We start from the raw sequence: 19,996 nt of genomic DNA, 5'->3' as shown, positions 1-19,996 counted from the left end.
CACAATATGTACCAACATAACAAAAGCAATATATAATTGCAATCAACGCCTAGACCGTGACCGAGCGAGGTGGCGCAGTGGTTAGCACACTGGACTCGAATTCGGGAGGACGACAGCTCTACCCCGCGTCCGGCCATCCTAATTGAGGTTTCCCGTGATTTCCCTAAATCGCTTCATGCAAATACCGGGATGGTTACTTTGAAAGGGTACGGCCGACTTCCTTCCCCATCCTTCCCTAATAAGATGGGACCGATGAGCTCGCTGTTTGGTCCCCTCCCCTAGGCCAACCAACCTTGATCGAGAAATTTTTAAGCTGCATCGTTGGGCCACTTTCGGTATTCGAAGCATTTAGAATCGCCCCGGGGTCTGACTTATATAAACTTGAAGGGACACGATTACCCGCACAGAAAGTGCCCGGGAAAGGGGGGGGGGGGGCGATTACGAAACGTATTTTTTTCTTTCATTCAAATAACGACCACAGTTGCCCGGTAATACTGTAATCAGGCGATCGTGGACTTTTCAACGTGATCATAAGACCAACATTATTCCATTCAAATAATTACTGGGTCTTCCTCACCCATTAATAAACTGCGAGAACTGTCAGACCGTCCAGATTGCAGGCTGCTTATCTAAAGAAACACAAACATGACTTTCAGTATTTCATATAGTTACTGTCCAAATAAAAAATTAAAATTTTTTTTGTCATCTACTGTTTAAGAAATATAATCTTTTGTTAAAGGTTTAACACAATAAGTCAAGTACTAAAGTTAGAAACTGTTTGCCCTGAGGCAGCGTAACTCACGGCACGAAAATTGCCTTCAGCCATAAAGGTTTCACTTGCTTAACATGAAATGTTTAACATATTAACTGATATGTGAAGAACTAAGATGTCTGAAGCTATTTTGTATATGGGATTCAATTATTTACAGAATATTATAAACGTATGTAATACGTTTGTAATGTAATAGCCAACCCAACTATGCAAAGCATTGCAATTACTATGTATGGGAATTACATGCACGTCCTATTCTCCGTCTCCCCCCTCTCTCTTTTCATTATCACCATCTCCTCCTCCTCCATTTCTCTATCGTTATCTTCTTGCCCCCTCTTTCTGTATTACTCCTCGTTTACCCTCTCTGTGTTCATTTCCTCCCTTCTCTTTTCCACCTCCGCTTCCTTACTGACTCTGACTTTGAACAGTATTTATTGTCGTTGCAAAAGAAACCTCATTGGAAATTGCAGTCGTTTAAAATGAATAGGTTAATCGATTGGGATCACTGGTATACGGGGTGCGAGAGAGACCTCTCGAGCTGCTGGACCTGTGAGGATAGTGGCTTCAACGACAGTATTTTTCATGGTTTTCATGTGCGAACGTGTAGGATTACAAAGTTACGGGTGTTTCAGATTCCATAGTACCCTTCTATTCGTAAGCCGATAAGCCATAAGTACAACCTTCCTGTTTTCTATTAAAATCGACTGCGAGGAATGAAAGGAGCAACACATTGTTATGTATGCAGACTTTAAAAAATATTATATATAAGGAGAAAGAATTGATATATGAGAAACAATTTGTCTGGTTAAAATAATCTGACATCGTAGTTAAAATTGACTATGAGAAAGACAACTGAATCACACATTACACAGCACAACATTTTTTTCTCGTAGCTGGTTAAGAAAGTCTTATATATATATATATATATATATATATATATATATATATATATATATATATATATATATATACTCATGTTCATAAATTGAGGATAAAGCTGATACATGGTGAAGCAACGCTCTGGTGGGCGGTCTGAGGCTTTAAATCACCTCGGGGTATGACCATGCGATACATTTGACCTGCGGTCGTCGCACGGTGGCGCTGGCAGCAGTCCGCATATGCAGAGGTGTGTTGGTGCACGTCAGAGTACGGTGCAGCGAGTAATTGTGCAGACATTTTCAGAAGTGCTAATGGTGACTGTGTGTTGAAAATGGGTCAAAGAACACATATTGCTAACGTTATGAGAGGTAGAATACTAGGGCGACTGGAGGCAGGTCAAACACAGCAGGTCATTGCACGGGCCCTCCGTGTACCACAAAGTGTGATCTCAAGATTATGGTAACGATTCCAGCAGACAGAAAACGTGTCCAGGCGCTACAGTACGGGACGTCCACAGTGTACTACGCCAAAGAAGACCGATATCTCACCATCAGTGCCCGCAGATGGCCACGGAGTACTATAGGTAGCCTTGCTCGGAACCATAACAGCAGCCACTGGAACTGTTGTCTCCAGACACACAGTCTACAGACGACTGAACATACATGGTTTATTCGCCTTGAGACCTGCAAGGTGCATTCCACTGACCCCTGGTCACAGGAGAGCCCGTAAAGCCTGGTGTCAAGAACACAGTACATGGTCATTGGAACAGTGGTCCCAGGCTATGTTCACGGACGAGTCCAGATATAGTCTGAACAGTGATTCTCGTCGGGTTTTCATCTGGCATGAACCAGGATCCAGATACCAACCCCTTAATGTCCTTGAAAGGGACCTTTATGGAGGTCGTGGTTTGATGGTGTGGGGTGGGCTTAAGACTGGTGCACGTACACCCCTGCATGTCTTTGACAGAGGAACCGTAACAGGTCAGGTGTATCGGGACGTCATTTTGCACCAGTATGTATGCCTTTTCAGGGGTGCAGTGGGCACCACCTTCCTCCTGATGGATTATAACGCATGGCCCCACCGAGCTGCCATCGCGGAGGAGTACGTTGAAACAGAAGATATCAGGCGAATGGAGTGGCCTGACTGTTCTCCAGACCTAAACCCCATCGAGCACGTCTGGGATGCTCTCGGTCGACATATCGCTGCACGTCTTCAAACCTCTACGATACTTCAGGATCTCTGACAGGCACTGATGCAAGAATAGGAGGCTATACCCCAGCAGTTGCTCGACCACCTGATGCAGGATATGCCAACCCGTTGTGCGCCTGTGTACGTGTGCATGGTGGTCATATCCCATATTGACGTCGCGGTACATGCGCAGGAAACTGGCGTTTTGTAGCCCATGTGTTTCGGGACGGTTCTGTCAACTTATCACCAATATCGTGGACTTACGGATCTGTGTCGAGTGTGTTCCCTATGTGCCTATGCTATTAGCGCCAGTTTTGTGTAGTGCCACGTTGTGTGGCACCACATTCTGCAGTTATCCTTAATTTATGATCAAGAGTGTAGCTTATGTCCGTCTGAATGTTTATTGAAATATTGTAAAAAAATCTGAAATAAATCGAGCAAGAACGCTTTGAGATTTTCGTTGACGACGTTTTCTTACTGTATCTTATATAGATCTATAAACTGCATATATTAAAAAAAGTAAGTAGTCCATGGCTGACCAAATTTTACTAGAGTGTCTTATGATAATTTGAAGTAAATAGGTAAAGATCTTTTCGAGATTTTCGCTAATGAAGTTCCATATATATTTATATACAATATACATTTAAAACATGTAACGTCTGTCTGTCCGAACGTTTAGAAAAGTAACGTATAAAAATTTGAGGTAAATCGGCCAGTAACTTTTCGAGATTTTTGGTAACAATGTTAAATAACGCCTTCTCTCTGTATAGTAGTATAGATAACACATAAATGCAGTGTCTGAAAAATGCAGGTATAGCTGACGGAGTTTCATTTCTTCGATAGTTAACGAATTTTAAATGACAGAATGTTGAAATCAGCAACCGATAAGTTAGTCAAATCAGTTACTAGAGAATTTACTGACGGTATTTTATATCAGCAATATATTGTTTTGGCACGTGGCTGAGTACTGTTGAACAATGTTTACGCCTTCAGGGTTGGGAGGGGGGAAGCGGGGTAGCGAGATCACTTTGCTGCCTGTCACGACACTTGTTCTTTATGAATTGACTGACGGTGTTCTTTCCATTCACGTTTTGAGAGAAGGGTTGACAACGCGAGATGCGTGAGAAAAGACCGATTCTTATCTACCAAAGTTTTTATTCTTTTAAACAAAAATGTTGTCTCCTTCAAAGTGGTTCCCATTGGCAGCTATACACCGGCAGGGTTGTTGTTACCAGTCTTGGTAGCAGCACTGAAAGACTTCAAGTGGTAGGACCTTTAACATGTCTGTCACATTCTTTTGAACGTTCTACAGAGTCCCAAAATTACGTCCTTTTAAGACATTTTTCGATTTACGGGAAAGAAACAAGTTACAATGACTCAGATCAAGAGGATATGGGCTATGGATAGAGGATATGGAAGATATGGAAGAGGATAGGGGCTATGGATCAACAGGAATGCCTTTTGAGGTCAAACATTCCGTGATGGAAGTGGCCATGTGACATGGGGCGTCGTCATGATGCAGCATCCACTTATCTGCAATGTCGGCTCTCATCAGATTCACACTTTTCCTAACCCTTCCAAGGACACTTTTGTAAAACACTTGGTTGACAGTTTGTCTTGGAGAAACAAATTCTTTGTGCACGATACCTTTGTTGTCAAAAAGGAAAATTAGCATTGTTTCGATCTTTGATTTGCTTATTCGAGCTTTTTTGGGTCGAGGAGACGTCTCAGCGTGCCACTCCTCACTTCGTCGCTTTATCTCAGGGTCGTACTCAGAAGTCCAGGATTCATCACGTGTGATCACATGACTGAACCATTCTTATTCATTGGAAATTCTCTCAAGACTGTCAACGCAAACGTTTCTTCGATTTGGCTTCTGCTCAGTTGTGAGGTTTTTCGACACGATTTTGCCACAAACCTTTAGTATGTGCAAAGCTTCGCTCGAAATATGATTTACGGTGAAAGTGTTTTAACAAGTCACAATCATCCTTAGTCTTAAACGTTGATCTGATCTCACAGAAGCACACATTCAATGTTTTCGTCGGTTTTTGAAGTTTAGGTCTCCCGAGCGAGATTCATCATCAGGTGTTCTCGACCTGCGAAAAACTTGTGCTCTTGATAGGGAATGTTCCCCATAAGCCTGTTTCAAATGTAGGTTACACTCGTGGATTGCTCTAGTTGAACACAAAATTTGCTATAAATTCCGCTATTTTATTTCCAGGACGTACAAAAAAAAATCACGTGACGGCTGTACGGAGCTGAAACTCGAACTGAGCACCTGGAAGGGATGAACACACAGGTCTGCAAGGGTAGAACAAGTCAGCGCTGCCAGATCGCTCGCAGTGAAAGACTAAAGGAAGATTGAGTTTAAAGTCTCGTCGACATCGAGGTCATTAGAGACGGAACACAAGATCAGATGGTGTCTAGGAGAGGGAAGGAAATCGGCCGTGCCCTTTCAAAGGAACTATCGCGGCATTTGCCTGGAGCGATTTAGGGAATTCAAAGGAAACCTAAATCTGGACGGCCGGATGCAGGTTTGAATCGTCTTCCTTCCGAATGCGAGTCCAGTGGGCTAACCATTGCGCCACCTCGCTCGGTCGCTCTCAGTGTTGTCAGTCTCATTATTTTTATCACTTACCTCGTAGTACTGTCATGTCTATGCAGTCTATTCGCATTGCTTTGTCCCTGCATTCTTCAACTATATATTAAGCTGTCATTTCAGATCAACAAAGATGCTTATCACCAACCTTTCTTACTGGAATTCCTCATGGCCTGTCTTTTGCCACAAAACGCTACCGACTGATGACCATACATAATTATACCGTGCTATGATACGATGAAGACCTACGCTTAGACTTAAGTTGCAATTCGAAGTGGCTTAGGTAAAGGATTCTACACTTTAGCAGATAGTGTTTACTTTTTAATAATTACACTTTTCCTCAAGAAATGTGAGTCCCATCTTTAGCTATGATAATGATGGAATCTGAAGAAATGAATTAAAATTTGTGCCACAGCCAATACTTAAACTTAGGTCTCTTTGATTACTAGTCAGGAATGCTAGTTAATACACCACCACCGCATTATGGCTAATATTGCTGCACAGACTACTCAAGTCCAATGCTCTTCCCAACACAGCAAACTGAAGATGCGAAGTATGTGTTTGGGGGCGCGCTGACTTGGTTAGTCTATATAGGAATGTTGGGCATAGTGCTGTGGTGTTGTAATGACTAGCATTCCTGTCTTGTAAGCAAGGGGACTTGAGCTCAAGTCCCAGCTGCAGCACAAATATTAATTAATTTCTTCAGATTCCATCATTATTGTAGCTACTGTTTTGATGATTTTAAAGAGGAAGGTTTAGAAGTAGGTTGATACAGTGTTATAATGTTTATACTTCCTGTCCAGTTTTCTGTTATACTTAAGGCTCAACCAACTGAAGTTTGTGTTTGGAGAAGATGACAGCACTGTGGCATTCGGGCCTCCATGGTGTGACAGTGTTTGCGTACTTAGGATAAATGAAGAACAGGATATTAGATATATGCCTTCTACAAACCGCATATTCTTCTATTCGGGAAAAGGGCACAAAATAATGTGGAAACAAGATGCTCGATTTAGCATCATGTAAGGAGAGAAAGACACTGGGAATGGAACTAACTTTTATTCTGGCTTGTATGCTGTGCGGTATCGGTCAGGGTTTCTATTAGACAGTTATTCCGAGAACACAGCAACTCTACCATCATATTTTTCTCCCTGTTTAACGTTCAGATTTCGTGATACACATTTGTTCTGCTTCCATCATCGTAATAAACAAACCTGTCGTCTCATTTGATGTGAGTAAATCCTCTTTACAAGAAGGGGGATAAAAAGATACCATCAAACTATCGACCAATTTCACTTTTGCTGGTTTTCTCAAAAATATTTGAAAAGGTTGTGTTCAAGCGTCTCGTTAAGCGTCTGACTGCAAATAATATATTGTCCAAGTCACAGTTTGGATTTCTTAAGGGTTCTGATATAGAGAAAGCTATTTACGCTTACAGTGAGAATGTACTTAATTCATTAGATAAAAAATTAGAGGCTACTGGCATTTTCTGTGACCTGTCAAAAGCCTTTGACTGTGGGAACCACAGCATTCTCTTAAGTAAATTAGAATAGTATGGTGTCACTGGCAATACTGCGAAATGGTTTGAGTCTTATCTATCTAACAGGAAACAAAGGGTGTTGTCGTTGAAAAATATCTGTGCAGTAAGCAGTCAGTCTTCAACTGACTGGGTGTTAATTACATGTGGTGTTCCTCAAGGTTCCATCTTGGGTCCATTGCTTTTTCTTGTGTACATTAATGACCTCTCATCTGTTACACTGTCAGTTGATAAGTTTGTTTTGTTTGCAGATGATACAAACATTGCAATAAGTAGCAACTCAAGTACAGATTTAGAAATAGCTGCTAATCAAATTTTCACTGACATTAATAAGTGGTTTAAAGCTAATTTACTGTCATTAAACTTTGAGAAGACCCACTATATGCAGTTCAGAACCTGTAAGAGATTTCCTTCCAGCTTGAGTATAACATATTAAGACATGCAGATTGAAGAGGTTGACAGTGTTAAATTTCTGGGATTACAACTTGATAATAAATTCAGTTGGGAAGAGCATACAGAATTGCTTAAGCGCCTGAAGAAGTCTGTATTTGCCAAGAGAATTATGTCAGATGTAGGAGATATAAATATAAAAACTTGCATACTTTGCTTACTTTCATTCTATTATGTCATATGGGATCATATTCTGTGGCAACTCATCAAACCGAGCAAAAGTTTTTAGGGTACAAAAGCGTGTGATAAGAATAATTTGTTTGTGGTGTAAATTCAAGAACATCTTGTAGAAACCTGTCCAAGGAACTTTGTATTCCAACCACTGCTTCTCAGTATATTTATTCCTTGATGAAATTTGTTGCAAGTAATACATCTCTATTTCCAACCAATAGCTCAATAAATGGTTCAAATGGCTCTGAGCACCATGGGACTCAACTGCTGTGGTCATTAATCCCCTAGAACTTAGAACTAGTTAAACCTAACTAACCTAAGGACATCACACACATCCATGCCCGAGGCAGGATTCGAACCTGCGACCGTAGCGGTCACGCGGTTCCAGACTGCAGCGCCTAGAACCGCATGGCCACTTCGGCCGGCAATAGCTCAATACATAGTATCAATACTAGGAATAAGAACAATCTGCTCCAAGACCTAAAATCACTTACTTTGGCCCAAAACGGGTCCAATATTCAGGAACACACATTTTCAATAAATTGCCAGCAACCATTAAAAACTTGGTTTCAGATAAAGCACGATTTAAACAGAGTTTTAAATACTTTTTGATAGGCAACTGCTTCTACCCCTGTTAAGCCAGCTTAAGTAAAAATATATCTGTTAGGTTACTGTTTTGACAACACTTGGTCGCAACAGTCAAGATTAGGTATTTTGTGTATGATAAATTTATTAATAGTGCATAACAGTGTTTCATTCTGACAGCGTGTTAATTATGTAAATATTAGATGTTCCAGTTTACTGCATTGTATTAACATATTTCGACTATCTCCTGACAAATGACCAGGGTAGTAAGTATAACATTCAAATGTTTTATGTTTTTATGTTATACTTTCTCACATGTTCCACTCCCACGAGAATCATTTTTCGGGTCTATGGAACTAAAACTGAATCTAATCTAGTCTAGTCTGATACTGACGTACACGATGGTACCATTAGTAACAGTGTCATTATACATTGATCTCATACGTTTACACCATCAGAAAATACAAGCTCGGAATGAAAGCGAAGGTTAAATGAGATCCTTTAAGCAATCATCCCAGCATATGCGTCAAATGATTTAGATGAACCTAGATCATGGTGGCTGAACGGGTTCTTGAGTGCTGCTCGAACTGAATACTCTTCCGTGTCCAGGTGTGACGTCTAATCCACACACCTAGTGTGTTGTGCACGTAGCTTCCTGTAAAACTCAGGTGCACGAAAGAATATCCGTGCTCAAGTGGCTCTTTAGCTCAAATTTCCGTCAGCAGAGAAATGCATGCCTGTGGGTCTTCTGGAAGTGAATAAACAATAGAGAAACCAAGATTTTTTTCCAATGGCGGAAACTGACTCGCTCTCAACTATGGAGAAGCTGCGGCGCTAACCATAACTTTACTAACGACCGGTAGAAACTGTTATTATTCCTAATGTTAATTTCATGAAGGGCGGCAGGGAAAATCAGTAACTAAACTGCAGTGATTATAACTAAAAATTTATGTGTCGTGGCGATCGCTTTGTATTTTGTGCCACAAAGGTGTGGTGCTTACATGCTGTTAAGAAGCTTATGATCAAAATTATACAGTTGATAGCGGTTACTAAACGGAATAATTCATGTGGTTCTGTTTGTTGATTCGTGCAATTACAGCACACAGGTTCACAGAGAATTATCTGAATGATAATATTTTACTACACTGGATGCTACCGAATGGCGTAAAACATCCACTCATTTTGTTTCGAATGCTGCTCAATTTACGCTGTGAAACAATTTTCTAATTCATCAATGTAACATAATTAAAATGTAAAACAATCAAGGCAGTACTGTCGAAAGACAATACAAAACAACACTTATGTATGTACAGCCCAATTAGAATGGCCATCTTGAGTCCAAGAAATCGTTAGTTCACACGTGTAAAAGTTTGATTGTGGAAGTTGGTCCGGTACACAATGATGACTTGTAAGAGTGGTGGGTATACAAAAAATGACTACATGTACGATAAATCAGGTTTCACAGTGAAAGGCATGACAAGTGTACTAACACAGTAGTTATCTACCGTACCACTTAGTTCTGTATGGAAGTACTAGACTATACAAGGCGACATCTCACGACCAAATGACTTCATTACCTTGGTGTCACTCAAGTAGTAGTTACACAGAGGTCTTTGGTAACTATGAAAGGAACGTAGTGCAAATCTACGTATGAGTGAAAGAGAAAGAAGACTCAATGTATTCTACATGCAGAGATCATAGGGAAAAGTCTTACCTTCATTTTTGTTAACAAAGAGAAAACATGTTAATAGAAAATGTAGGTACAATTTTGCCAATGATAACTGCGAACCGAACAAAGGAAACTCTGAGCTTATTTTACCTTATTTCTATTCATACACTTACGCTATGTCACTTTCATCGAAAAAACTGATGAAAGTGATTATGTTCTTTATTTTTACATTTCGTCCGACACCATCACAAGAGCACTATACAGTGCCGTTTTAACCGTTTTCGACCTGACAGAAGGAATCTGCAGACTGCCAGTAGACAAGCATTTTAAGTATCATTACAGAATCTTTGAAATCAGCCAAGTTACTATCTACATAAAGACAAAAAAGGATAAAATTTTATCTAAAGACTACCGCAAGCGGTGTAACACTCCCATTCCGTTGTTTAGGCAACAGTACTTAGAAGTCGAGATGTTTTAAGTGCAGTAAAATCTTCTTTTTGTTTATTCGTAGATGTCTACATTCGCTTCTTTGGCAGATTTTATATTTGCATTCTTTAGAGTAATGTGACTTGATTTTTAAACAATTTTTAAAAAATTTTCTAAATATTCAAACCATTTTTAAATTTTAGCATTTGTAAAAGAGGAGAAAGAGGAGGAAATTATTTGATAGGAATAATAATTAAGTATACTAAAATAATGAAATGTTCATGTGACTGTGTCAAATAATATATAAAAAAATAAGAGACGGTCACTTTCAAAGGTTAGGAAAAACGAGCAAACATGTATCGCATTGGTAGATCTAGACAAGGCCTATTACAATGTGGAACTGACTAAAGTATTTTGTATCCGTAGATAGTGCGGTATCAACTACAGGGATAGAAAGATAATTCATTCTCGTTATGGAAAAGAGACCAGTTTTGTCAATACTGACTGAATGATACAATTCTGGGGCGGCACATTGTTTTAATAGCTTAAAGATTAGTTTAAACCGGCTTTCGTGCTCTGTACGTAGCGCCGCTACCAGTACAAATACAGCCTCTGGATGTATATCCTATATTCCCAGGTAGCGAATGAGTATGTGATGATTGTTGACGAAATAATAAAGAAAATGCATTTAGACGATTAAGATTAACACGATGGGAATCAATATTTATTTCGTTTCGGTTTCTGCACTGACAAGAAAAATAGCAACACCAAAAACAGTTAATGTAAGGTAACGTAATTAGGGAATACATTTGTCTAGGTAACATATTTAAGCGATTAACATTGCAACACCACAGTTTAACGTAAGCGCGAGATATGCCATTGTAAATGTGAAATGATTGTGCATTAATAACTGGTATAACACCCAGAACATTAAATGCAAGCACGCAAACGTGTATGCATTGTGTTGTACAGGTGCCAGATCTCGGTTTGTGGGGTGGAGTTTCATGCGTGTTGCACTTATTCGGTCAATACAGGGACGGTTATTGCTTTTTGTGGCTGACGCTGGAGATGTCCATTTTTGTGCTCGATTGCAGACGGTGGTCACGACACTCCGGCAATATGTCGACAGAATGAGATTTTCACTCTGCAGCGGAGTGTGCGGTGATATGAAACTTCCTGGCAGATTAAAACTGTGTGCCGGACCGAGGCTCGAACTCGGGACCTTATCCTTTCGCGGGCAAGTGCTCTACCAACTGAGCTACCCAAGCACGACTCACGGCCCGTCCTCACAGGCGGTTGGAGGCGAGGTACTGGCAGAAGTAAAGCTGTGAGGACGGGGCCTGAGTCGTGCTTAGGTAGCTCAGATGGTAGAGCACTTGCCCGCGAAAGGCAAAGGTCCCGAGTTCGAGTCTCGGTCTGGCACTCAGTTTTAATCTGCCAGGAAGTTTCATATCAGCGCACACTCCACTGCAGAGTGAAAATCTCTTTCTGGAAACATCCCCCAGGCTGTGACTAAGCCATGTCTCCGCAATATCCTTTCTTCCAGGAGTGCTAGTGCTCAAAGGTTCGCAGGAGAGCTTCTGTAAAGTTTGGAAGGTAGGGGACGAGGTACTGGCAGAAGTAAAGCTGTGAGGACGGGGCGTGAGTCGTGCTTGGGTAGCTCAGTTGGTAGAGCACTTGCCCGCGGAAAGCAAAGGTCCCGAGTTCGAGTCTCAGTCCGGCACACAGTTTTAATTTGCCAGGAAGTTTCAATGCGTCGACACTCTGAAGAGCATATTGGGTTACAATAATGGTATGTGGACGAGTGTTATCCTGGAATGCTGTTCATGAATGGCAGCACAACGGGTCGAATTACCAGACTGACGTACAGTTTTGCAGTCAGGACGCGTGGTATAATTACGAGGGTGCTCCTGCTGTAATACGAAATTGCACCCCAGATCATTACTCCAGGAGTAGATCCACTGTGCCTAGCACGCAGACAGGTTGGCTGCATGCCCTCAGTTGGCCTCCTCCTAACCAACATTCGGCCATCGCTGACACCAAGGCAGAGGCAGCTTTCATCTAGAGGCACAAAAGACCTCCACCCTGCCCTCCAATGAACTCTCGTTCGACACCACTGTAGCCGTAAATGGCGGTGGTTTGAGGTCAGAGGAATGCACGCTACAGGGCATCTAGCTCGGAGCTGTCCTTAGAAGTAACAGATTTGTAACAGTTCATCGTGTAATTGTGGTGCCAGCTGCTGCTGAAATTGTTGCTGCACATGCAGTACGATGTGCCAGAGCCGTACACCGAACACAATGGTCTTCCCTCTCGGTAGTGTCACGTTGCCGTCGGGAGCGCGGTCTTATTGCGACCGTACACACTCGTGACCACCGCCGCCAGCAGTCGTGTACAGTGGTTACTTCCCTGCCAAGTCCTTCAGTATCGCAGAAGGAACACCAGCTTTCCCTAACCTTATTACGCAACCTCGATCAAACTCAGTGATCTGTTGATAGTGGCGTCTTTTCGCCTTAAAGGCATTCTTCCTAACGTCAGCTCACTACGTCCATTTTCAAAGGTAACTAACGCTCGCGACCGTTACAGAGTTTATTTAAAGCCAACCTGATCTGCATCCTCATAGTGTCGCTACTAGAGATATTCTTATGCGACTTTCGTTTATACCGCACAACTTCCTCTTGGTGTTGCAATTTTTTCCTTCAGTGTATATCCAGTCAACTGCAATAGTTTCCAAGACACAAGGCTCTTATGTTCAGGCACCTAGATATCAATACAGTATTAGGATATAATGAACTAATAAGAATCTTGTATGCCTAAATTCGTTATAAAATCATTTCATATGTATCATAAATCCTCGCTGCGTACACAACTTTGTACAGTGATAAAATTATCTCTCGCATGTAATTACCTCCGCTCGTCTGAAGAGTCTTACACGCAGTAAGACTATATCCTACTTTTATATATAAACGACTGATGGTGATAATAAACTTTATGATGTCATCCAGTTTTCCACGTGATTTCATTCTCATCTTCCCAACAATTACTAATGTTAATTTCGAGCATTGTTTATATGTGAGCATTAATAACTTTTCATTGATTAAGTCACATTTACCGTGCAATTAGATGAAATATTTCTTTGTAGACGTATGAGATAATTGTGTTGCAAATGTAAACATACAAATACTTATTAGTATCATTTTTATGTTGATTAAAAGTAACCGGGCATCTATGAGTGGACATTAGTATGGGTTGTGTCCATCTTTCGCTTTTATGGCAGCTTGAACTCTGCTGGGGTCACGTTCAGTGGGTGTCTGAATGTCTGTGTCGGAATGGCAGCCCATAACTCCTCAAGAGCCGAAACCAGAGAAGATAGTGTTGTTAGACACTAGGATCTGGAGCGAAGTCGACGTTCTAACTCGTCCGGAAGGTGTTCCTCTGGGTACAGGTCTGAACTGTGGGCAAGTCAGTTCAAGAATGTTATCGTCCACAAACCATTGCCTCACAAATGGCATTTTATGATAAGGTGCTTTGTCATGTTAATACAAACTATCATCGTCTCCGAACTGTTCCTCTACTGGACACAGTGCACAGTGCTGTAAAATGTTTTCATATTCTGCCGCATATAGCGTGTTCGTAAGTACAATAAGGGGGCCATACCTCTACACTGAAAAACATCCCCATCTCGTAACAGTATATCGTCTGTACTTCATTGTTGTCAATACACATGATGGCAGATAACATTCTCCAAGCATTCGCTACAACCAAACCATCCCATCCGATTGCTAAAGGATGTAGCGTGATGCATCACTCCAAATCTCTCGTTTCCAGCCATCCACTGTTCAGTAGCATCACTCTTTACATCACCTCAAGCGTCGCCTAGCATAGATTAAAGTAATGTTTGGCTTATGAGAAGTCATTCAAACACTACACCCCATTCTTTTTAATTACAGTCATTGTGCTAGGTAGTGAGTGATTCCGTCTGATCATTCGATGCGATTTTTTACAACCACCCTCTTCAATGCTCGACGTTCCCGTCCAACAATACACGAGATCTGAGTTGGTTTACCTGCCATTGTTCCTTCGTGTTTCCACTTCACAAGGATATCACTGACGTTCGACTTCGGCAGCTTTTGAAAGGCTGAAAAGCCCGTTATGCGTTTGTTACTGAGGTAACATCCAACGAGTAGTCCACGTTCGAAGTTACTGAGCTCTCCTAAATGATCCATTCTGCGTTCAGCATGCTTAAATGTTACAGCAGTATTGACCAACAAATCACACCGTTGAAAAATTCATTTCCGTAAACTCAAACGGAACTTACGATCTTGAAAGTCAAAACAAAATGGCAATCTATAAATGAACTCTCAAGAACTGGAGTACCAACACACGAAATGAAAACTGATCTCTGTAATCAGCTGTATCTCTGTAATCAATATAAGCTGGACCCATGATATATGGAATTTTATATTCGAAGTAGTCTGTGATAGGGTCTACCACTGTCTAAAACATTTACGAGTCCTCCAGATACGTCCTGTATATTCGCAGGGATTTCAGAAAATAAGTTACACATGCAGTCCTACGCTAAAACCATTGTGCAACATGAATTGCCAGAAGAAAATACATATTCTACTGTGGAAATGAAATGGCCCAGCAACTGGAAACGTTCTCCAAGTTGAAATACGGGGGACCGTAAAATTCATGTGGGACAAACATCTCAATTGTACACGTAAACAAACACCGTCCAAACAGGCCTTGAACGTCCAACAGTACCGATCGGCCGCCGTGTCATCCTTAGCCCTTAGGCATCTCTGGATGCGGATTCTGAGGGACATGTGATCAGCACGCCACATCCCGGCCATTGTGCGTTTTCGTGTCTGGTGTAGCTACTTCTCAATCAAGTAGATCCTCAATTGGCCTTACGAGGGTTGAGCGTAGCCTTCTTGCCAACAGCACCGTCAGATCCAGGCGGTGACCCATCCAAGTGCTAGCCAAGCCCAACAGATCTTAGCTTCGGTAATCTGACAGGAACCGGTGTTACCGCTGCGACGAGACTGCGGCCACGCACACAGACACAGTGGAATTCTGACTGTGTGTGGACCAAATGCAATGTCACATTAAACCATAGTGAAATGATGCCAACGGTTTCATCAAGAATGGACAGGTATACGAGGTGCTATCCAAAATTTTCGGGACTGGTGCTGCCATGTGTTGAAAATCTTACCTTTGGACTAATGGTCACCATCACCCTCGAAGTAGTTCCCATCCGCACGTACACACCGGTCCCAGTGCTTCTGTCACTGATCAAACGTTTCCTGGGAGTCCTGTTCTTTGAGGGTACTTATCACCGCCAGCGATGCTTATGAATATTCTCTAGAGTGTCGAACCGATGGCCTTTCAAATTGAGTTTCAGTTTTGGGAATAGCGCAAAGTCGTAAGACGCCAAATCTGGCGAATACGGTGGGTGGGGTACAACAGCAATGTTGTTTTTTGCCAAAAAGGTCCTGGTGAGCAAGGACGTGTGACAGGGCGCGTTGTCGTGATGCAGCAGCCAGTTCCCTTGACGCCAAAGTTCGGGCCATCGTCACTTCACGTTTTCACGGAGTCGTCACAAAACGTCACAGTAGTACGCGGAATTCACTGTTTGGTTGAGTGGGACGAACTCTTCGTGCACAATTCCCGTGGTATCAGAGAAATGATGATCATGCTCTTCACTTTGCTGTGAACCTGTCTCGCTTTTTTGGGTCTTGGAGCCGGGTCTCTTCCATCGGGACGATTGTTGCTTTGTCTCTGAGTCATAATCGTAAATCCAGTTGAATCATTGCAAAGGTCTCCGTAGCACTTTTCCCGAGATTGGCAGAAAATTTGATGCACACGCGCGGATCCATCGTAAAATCGCCACACACCAAACAGAGTATTACGGAAATCACTGTGGACACGTAAAACGTCCTCCCAGTTGAATACCACTCACCACACTGACTCATCAGATATGCAGCTCTCACCACCTAGCGGTGCAAAGATCTACTACTCCTACTTTCCAGATGGCAACACCAGTCCCGAAAATTTTGGATTCCACCTCGTAGGTGAAGCTAAAAGGGAAGTGCACATTTTGCACCATTCAATTTCTTTCCTCTCAGCGGGCTGAAAGAACACTTGTAAGAAAGAGATTTTTGAACGATGAGTACTTTCAAATAGTGGTTCTCGAATGGCTCCGTGACTAAGGAGCGGATTTCTGTATTTAAGAAAATGAAAGTTGGGCTTCCTCACCATTTTCCTATAAAACGTCCACCCTTTCCAGCACCCTCACACCCTCCAACAGGTCTCCCTCGCCGCCTGTTCCATTTTCCACTTCAAAATGTGTGCCACCTACTCCAACAACCAGGCCCATTTCACCCTCTCCCGTCTTGGCACCCTTTTCAACAACATCCGCTCCCTTCCCGCCAACAAGACCCTCTTCCTGCACACCCTTGCCACCCACCGCGTGGATGCATTCCTCCTCAATGAAACTTTCCTCCAACCCCACCACACAGTCCACACGTCGCCCTACCTCCTTCACCGCTCCGATAATCCCCTCCCGATTGCGCGTGGCGGAGTTGCCATTGGTCACCACCGCCAGATCCCAGTTCGGCTCCAACCTCTCCTTCCCGACCCCACCGAACACCTGATCCTTAGTCTCTTCTTCCCCGACCTTACCGTCACCTGCGCCACCATCTATGTCCGCCCTAACGTCCCTATTCCCTTCGACTTCCTCTCCCACATTGACCGTACCTTCTCCTCCTACGTGATCGCCGCCGACCTCAACATCCACAGTCGTTCCGCCGCCCAGTTACGGCGGTGGCATCGGTTCCTCTCCTCCCTTCAAGGCGACCTCATCCCCATCCCCCAGCACACCCGTCCCGAATCCAACTCCACTCCCGATGTTATCCTTTCCTCCCCTAACCTCCTTGGCCGCATAACGGTGGATGTCCTGGAGCCTATTGGTAGCGACCATCTCCCTGTCCTCCTCACCGTTTCAGACGGTCGTCGCCCCTGCCCCGACCCTCGTAATGACCCTCCCCCAAAGTACGTCCATGACTATTCCCATGCCAACTGGAATGCCTACTGGGATACCCTCTCCACCCAGGTCGATAGCCACCCCTTCACCTACCACCACCCTGACGATGTTACCCATGCCACCTCCTTTCTCCAGCAGACCTTGTCTGGGGCTGTGGAGGCCCATGTCCCTACTGTCGCCATCCACCCCCACAGTCCTACCTTACCCCCACAGGCCGTCCTCCTCCTCCATGAATCCCGCCGTCTCTACCGTGCCTTCCTCTACACACGTGACCCAGACACACTCCGACGCCACCGGCAACTCCAGCGACACATTCGAAATTTGCTCGCGGCTAAGAAACGCCGGGACTGGCGACAGACATGCACCCGTTTAAATGCTACCCTACCTATAAACTCGTCCAAGTTCTGGTCAGCCTTCCGTCGCCTTACCGGATCTAAACCCTCCCCCTACTATCCTCTTCTCCATGATGATCACCCCTTCCCTGACACCCTTAGTAAGGCCAATCACTTTGCCTCTTACCTCTCCGATGTCTTTTCCATCCCCGAAGATCTCCAGTTCGATTACTCCCTCTTCCCGGATGTCCGCAATCGAACTGACACCTCTGTCCCTCCCCTCGCACCTGGTTTCCAGTACTTGGACAACATTGCACACACGGAACTCAATGCCCCTATCGCTACACAGGATCTCATTGCTACACTCTGCACGAAACGCAACACCGCTCCCGGTCACGATCGTGTCACCTACCATCACTTTCGTTAAGCTCCTGTCTCTTTCCTCTCCACCCTGGCCAGGCTCTACAATGTAGTCCTGTCCACCGGTTACTATCCCGACCTGTGGAAAACCTCCCATATCCTGATGTTCCTTAAACCTGATAAACTGCCGTCCGCCGTCTCCTCCTACCGTCCCATCAGCCTTACCTCGGTCTTCAGCAAGGTCCTGGAATCTATCCTCAGCCGCCGCATCCACCAGCATCGTCGCCAGCACCGCCTCCTTCCCGTTACCCAGTGTGGCTTTCGGCCGTCCTTCTCTTCCGACGACCTTATCCTTCACCTCACTCATCTCATTTCCAAACAGCTTAATTCCCGTCGCTCCGCAATCTTCCTCTCCCTGGACCTCGAACGTGCTTATGACCGCATATGGCATTCCGGTCTCCTCTTCAAGCTCCAAACCTTCGCCCTTCCCATTAACTACGTCCTTCTGATCGGCTGCTTTCTCTCCCAGCGTCCTTCCTACGTCACCATCCATAACACGGATTCCTACACCTTTTTTCCCTCCGCCGGTGTGCCCCAAGGCTCCTTCCTCTCTCCCCTTCTGTACCTTTTATATACGGTGGACATGCCGCCGCCGTCACCCCCCGTCCACCTTCTCCAGTTTGCCGATGACATTGCCTTCCTTGCCCTTGCCCCCACCCGGCAGCGCTCCCAACACCTTCTCCAATCCTATCTTGGCCGGTTCACCGCTTGGTGCAACCAATGGTTGCTCAAGGTCAATCCCTCCAAAACCCAGGCGATCACTGTAGGCAAAACCACCCCTTCCTTCCGCCTCCTTGATTTCTATCTCACCATCTATGGCCGTCCTATCGCCCTCACCCCCACCCTTAAGTACCTTGGCGTCACCCTCGACCGTCAACTCTCCTGGACCCCCCATCTCCGGACAATCCAAGCCAAGGCACGCTCCCGACTCTGTCTCCTCAAGCTCCTTTCCGACCGTACGTGGGGTCTGGACCCCTCCACCATCCTCCACACCTATAAATCCCTCATCCGCCCTATCCTTTGTTACGCCCATCCGGCCTGGATCTCGGCCCCCCCTACCTTTTATAAATCCCTTCAAATCCTTGAACGCCATGCTCTCCGCCTTGCCTATCGCATCTGTCTCCCCTCCCCCATGCGGATCCTGTATAATCTCAACCCCTTCCCCCACCTCCTCCTTTTCCTTGAAAGGATACGGATCCTGTACACCTCCCGCAAACTCGATCCTCCTCACCCGCTTGTCTCGCCCATCCTCTCCCGCCCCCGACTGCTGCCGCACCCGTATTCCCACGTCCCACCCGGTCTCCATCTCTCCACCCTCCTTATCCTCTCCCAAGGTAGCTTCCGCCAGCTCCCTCTCCCTGATGATGCCCTCCTCCCCTCCATCTGCCCCTCCTACCAACTTTGATCCTCCCTCCCTCTTCCTGTGTTTGCTCCTTTGGGCACCCTCCCACCCTTCTCTCCCTCTTCTCTCCCTCTTCCCTCCCTCCTCCATTTCTCCCCACTCCTCCCCCGGGCTTCCCCTCCCCTGTCCCTCTCCTCCTCCCCCATCTCCTCAGCCATTGGCATCTTTGTTCTCCCCTCTCCCCCACCTCACCCTTCTTCCCCTCTTGGCATCTTGGCAGGTCCCCGGACTCGCACACGCTAGTGGACATTCGCGCACAAGAGATCATCGCCATCTGTGTCTCGTGTGTGCCGTCGTGTTTAGTGTTCAGTGTTCACCGTCACACTCCATCGTTCACCTGTGCTATCGCCATCTTCAGTGTTAGTGCGTCGTGACAACAGTTTGTTGTGTGGTTTATCGTCAAGTGTGAAAGGCTCCATGTTTGTCTTTATGTGTCTACTGTTTTATTACCTACCGTTATGTGACATCTGTGTATTCTTTCTGTTGTTCCTTTATCTACTCTATGGCTGAAGAGCGGCGTAACA

This window comes from Schistocerca nitens, chromosome 5 (genome assembly GCF_023898315.1).
Source record: "Schistocerca nitens isolate TAMUIC-IGC-003100 chromosome 5, iqSchNite1.1, whole genome shotgun sequence".
In the NCBI taxonomy this organism is placed as follows: domain Eukaryota; kingdom Metazoa; phylum Arthropoda; class Insecta; order Orthoptera; family Acrididae; genus Schistocerca; species Schistocerca nitens.
Note: the sequence above shows the minus strand (reverse complement) of the source record.